General features: G+C 39.5%; 1 long non-coding RNA gene across 1 annotated transcript; it reads right to left on the minus strand.

Moving 5' to 3' along the window:
- Nucleotides 1–1,093: 1,093 nt before the first annotated feature.
- On the minus strand, nucleotides 1,094–4,638 carry LOC118561037. The gene is made up of 3 exons (XR_004929736.1): nucleotides 4,521–4,638; nucleotides 1,739–1,882; nucleotides 1,094–1,633 (listed from the first exon to the last, which is right to left on the minus strand). It is a non-coding gene; the product is annotated as an uncharacterized LOC118561037 (long non-coding RNA).
- Nucleotides 4,639–5,312: the final 674 nt, after the last annotated feature.

Consider the following 5,312-nt stretch of genomic DNA (forward strand, 5'->3'; position numbering starts at 1 on the left):
ACCTGATTAAAGAGTGATCTGGGGAAGCCATCATCATCACCTTTTCTCTGTCCTATACTGCTCATTACAAGTGAGTCAAGAAATTTTAAACTTAAACTTAGATGTCTTCTGTCAATTTTTACACTAATTTTGCTCTTCTTAGCAAGCTCCTCGACCTCTTTCCATAGTTCATCAAAGTACTTTTCATTTCTGTAGTCCTGGAAAGTGTCTCTAAGAGCACCTACTAGATCTGTAGCTCTTCTTAGATCAAGAGTGCTGGTCTGGAGCATGTCAGAAAGACATTTGGCATCACCTAGCACTTTACAAAAGGTAACCAAAAGACCTAAGAATTGCACATCTATTTGAAGAAGCAGACCCCTTGCCTCCACTGATCTTTCACCTTTTTTCTCAAGTGCAATATCCTGCAACAATCTCAGAACTGCTGGAAGTCTATCTTTCATGGTACGGCATGCCGTGTACTTGCAGGCCCACCTTGTATCCGAAAGTGCCTGGAGCTCCCTGGGCTTTTCTGCTGGATACAACTCTTTCTGTACATCAAGCCACCTAAGATGAACATAAGAGCCAGACACAAAGTTATACAGCTGCTGTAGAAGTGCAAAAAAGTCAACGACCTTAGGAACTGCTTTGGTAGCATCAACAAGGACTAAATTCAAGCAATGTGCGTTACAATGAACATAAAATGCAAATTTGGCATTGCTCTGAATTCTGGCAGATACACCGGAATGCTTCCCACTCATGACGGATGCACCATCATAACCCTGTCCCACTAGGTTATTTATGTAGTCCAGACCATGTTTCTCAAGACAGTTAATGATCATTTCACTAAGACCCGCTGCATTAAGGCTTTCAGCTGCCTGGAAACATAGGAAGCTTTCATGGATGACACCATTGTAATAATATCGTACAACTACAGATATTTGTTCCTTTTTTAGGAAGTCTTTTGTTTCATCTGCAATAACACTGAATGCTTCACATTCCTTCACTTCTTTTATGATTTCGGTCTGTACCATCTCTGCTAAGCACTGAAGAATTGCATTTTGGATTTGATGACTTGTGTATTTTGCATTGCCAACATCCTCTAAGCTTTTTTTCAATTAACTGATCATATTTTGCTATTTCATTCAATATAGCCAAAAAGTTTCCCTTATTTTTAGAGTCCTCAGATTCTCGATGCCCCCTTTGAGCAATATTCTGTGTTGCAGTCAACAGAAGAACATCGGCTATTGTTTTAATATAATACCGGTTTTCTTCCACCACTTTTTCCGGTTTGGGTTTATAGAATTTAGCATGGTTGTATTTCCCTCAATAGCCCTTTTATATTGACTCCATGCATACATTGCATTTACGTGGTGCTCTGACTTTGAGTGAAGTTTAAATCCAGACTCCTTGTACAATGCCTTTTTCCAATAACAGAAACCAGAACGCGAGGCAAAGACACTGTCTGGTGCATTAGGCAAGGAAAAATGCCTACAGGCAAAGCAGTAGGAAGAGTCTTTAATAACAGAATATTCTAACCAAGAACAGTCTTTGTACCAGGAGCTGTGAAAAGACCTCTTTCTCATTCCATGCTGAGTTATGGGGAAGTTTGTGGAACTTGGCTGAACAGGGCCATGTTCTTCGGACCTTGAAATATCTGGAATAGAAACATAATGGTCATATAAACACAATTGACATGACCATTATGTCATCTAAATTGTGCAATTACAAAGCAGGTGTTTTTTCTAAGTAAAAATACTACCTGGTCCTTTTGGAAGCGTAAAAGGAGTGCTGGACGCAGCTGAGAAGAGGTCAATGGGATCTCCTGCAACTGGCCCTTCTGGCTCCTCATCATCCTGATCAGATGTAGAGCTCTCTGTGTTTTCTGACTCCTCCTTTGATTGAACTACATTGTAAAAATAGTACATTAACACAATTGAACCGACAATTAAAGAAACACATTAGCAGCAGCCAACATGTAAAAATAACCTAAACAGAATTGGAATTTGACTGTTTCTGTAGATACTCTGACCTGGTGATGGTAGACTGGTGCTTGCCTGACATTCCTTCTTGTGACTGGTCTCAGGACATGAGCTACCAGGACTGCTGATGTCAGAGCTGAACCCTGTTTGATTTGTCCCTGAATTGCTTCTTTTTATAAAGAAGATACCTATCCTGCCATCTATCCTGCTTCCCTGTCTTATCATTTTCAACTGGCCCTATTACTATGTAATATGTGAAGCGCCCGCTTCACATATTACATAGTGATAATAGATCCCCACTTCCAGTGTGTCGGTCGGGGCAAACAGACTGCGGCTGTATGTTGAGTATTCAAACTTCTCAGCTACTGGGGCGACCAACATGTTTTTATTCATAATCATTATCAACTTTATTGATAAAGTGCTTTAACAGCAGCCAGAGCTGAAATAAAGTGCTAAAAATCAGCAATAAGAAAAGAAAAATCAAATAAAATGACAAAACTAAACACACAAGAATTGAAAGAAATTAAAAATTTTATGTAAAACATAATTAAGCAAAAGGAGTAAACAGATTAAATTGTCCCAAAGTTCCTGAGTGAGTTTCCATGACGACGGAACTCTGAGGGCCAGAGGGAGAAGCTCCAATGGGATACAATGGCAACTTCTGACGCCCGCTGCAGCGGCTGTGATTAATGTAGAAATCTGAAATTCACACAGTCACATTGTTGGTATTGATGGCACTGTTCTTAAATGGTTCAGGTCTTACCTGGAGGAGAGAACTTTTTCGGTGAATATTAGTGGCTCTAAATCATCTATTGCCTCAATGTCTTACGGTGTCCCACAGGGCTCAATTCTTGGCCCACTGCTTTTCTCTCTTTATATACTGCCTCTGGGTTCTATCCTTAGGAAACATGGGATCTCTTTTCATTTTTACGCTGATGATTGTCAGATTTATTTGCCCATAAAGCAGCAGGATGTACGGTCAATCAAACATCTCCTGGCTTGTCTAGGAGATATTAAAGCTTGGTTGGCCTTGAACTTTTTAAACTTTAATGAAAACAAAACAGAGGTGATGGTGTTTGGACCCAGTGGCTCCTGTGAGTCCTCCTCTGTTGACCTGGGACCTTTGGAGGAATATTTTAAACCTGTTATTACAGATCTTGGTTTTAAGGTGGATAGTGATTTTAAATTGGACAGCCAAATTAGAGCCGTGGTTAAGTCCAGCTTTTATCATTTAAGGCGATTGGCGTCAGTGAAATCTTTTCTTTCCAGGCAGCATTTTGAAACAGTGATCCATGCTTTTATTTCAACTCGATTGGACTACTGTAATGCACTTTATCTGGGAGTCAGTCAGGCGCTGCTCTCACGTCTGCAGCTAGTACAAATGCTGCTGCACGTTTGTTGACAGGTACTCGAAAAAGGGACCATGTGACCCCTGTCCTGGCCTCACTTCACTGGCTGCCTGTATATTTTAGGATTCATTTTAAAATTCTTATGTTTGTTTTTAAATCATTGCATAATCTTGCCCCGGCTTACCTCACTGAGCTTCTTCATCTCCACATACCCCATCGGTCTCTCAGGTCAGCAAATCAGCTGCTCTTGGAGGTACCGAGAACAAAAAGGAAGCTCAGAGGGGACAGGGCTTTCTCTGTTATGGGCCCCAAATTATGGAATGACTTACCTTTGCAGGTCAGAGAGGCCCCTTCTCTGTCCACTTTTAAAGCTCGTCTTAAAACCCATCTATTTAACTTGGCTTTCAACACCAGCGAGATCTAGTTTAAAGTGTATGTCTTTGTTTTTAAACTACTTTTAATTATAATTATTTTTATTTTGTTGTGTTTTTGGATTGTACAGCACTTTGTATCAACTGTGGTTGTTTTAAAGTGCTTTATAAATAAAGCTGGTATGGTATGGTATGGTTGACTTATTTGGTGAATTTTAGGATTTTCTCCCTTTTTATGCACTTCTCAGTACAGGATTTACACCAAACTAACAGAGTAACATCACCCGGTGATACTGAACACAACCATGCTAGCGGCTAACTGTTAGCATGTTGCTAACCAGAAGTAGCTTTAGGAAGGTCCTATCAACTTCTGCTTAGCCAGGGTTTTTCTGCCTTTACAGACAGAGAGAGGGCTGCAGCTGTCAGTGAGTCTCCATGACAACGCTGCTAGCAAGAGGCTCCTAGGAGGTCCATTGAGAAAACCTAAACCTAAACCTGGAAGTCTATGCTCATAAATCACAACCATAAATCAGCAAATAACTTGTAATAACTCTACTTATAACTAACTATCAGAAATATAAACTAAAGGTCACCAATCAGTTCTAAAACATCTTTAGACGAACCCTTGTTAATCCCTGGAGAACCAGCGTACCAGATTAGCGCCTTACAAAGAGTTTTCAATCATTCTGTAACATTTTATCCGAGTGTGTTTTACTCATGCGAGCAGCAACTCGAGGTCTTGTCTTACTTTTAATTGATTATTTTTTAACCTGGACACAAACCAAACAATTATCACAGGATCAACCCGATCCTGAATAAAATGAATCGATTTACACACTTACCATAACTCAGGGTAGCTCCCCATCAGTTGCCGCAGGTTGTGATAAACTAACTTCCACTTCTTCTTCTTCTGTTTTAAAAGTGGTGCGCTCCTCTTCTTCTTCATCCTCTTTGTGTTTTTTTTTTTCCAGTGTCCTGTCTAGCAATGTGGCAATAAGAATTGATGTCTTAATGCCAAATAGAGCTCGACAGTTTTTGCTTTCACAAGTAGAGCAAACAGCTTTCGCCATAGTGCTCCGCTTGATTTGTGCATGTAAATAGCTTTATTGTGATTCCTGCAGGGAGAATTTCAAATTATATGGACACTACAATGGGAAAGTAGGAGAATAATGGAAGAACAAGAAGAGAAAAAAAGAAAAGGTGAAAGAAAGAAAAGATAAAAGGGAGAGAATGATAAAACGTCCTCTGTCTGCTCCATCACCTGGAAAGATACGCAAAAAGAACAGCACAACCAACAGACATAAAGCAGCAGATACAATCGAGTAACACCTTGATGCCATTGCTAAATCATATGTATTATTATTTAAGCTAACATGTGTAATGTGATACCTGAAAAAAGAAAGTGAAAGAAAATAAATAAATAAATTATAGGCTTTCTGTATATAAGTGTACATTTAATACCTGGGACCCAGCACCTGTGGGAGTTTGTGAGAGTGGTATAGTTAGGTATAGTTACAGCACACCTTTTAACCATTGTGACAAAAATATATTCATTGTGAGATATATAAGCACACCCTTTAATCATTATGATAAGAATATATTCATTGTAAGATATTAATCCACTACATTCCCCC

Source organism: Fundulus heteroclitus, unplaced genomic scaffold, assembly GCF_011125445.2.
Source record: "Fundulus heteroclitus isolate FHET01 unplaced genomic scaffold, MU-UCD_Fhet_4.1 scaffold_538, whole genome shotgun sequence".
NCBI classification, from domain to species: Eukaryota; Metazoa; Chordata; class Actinopteri; order Cyprinodontiformes; family Fundulidae; genus Fundulus; species Fundulus heteroclitus.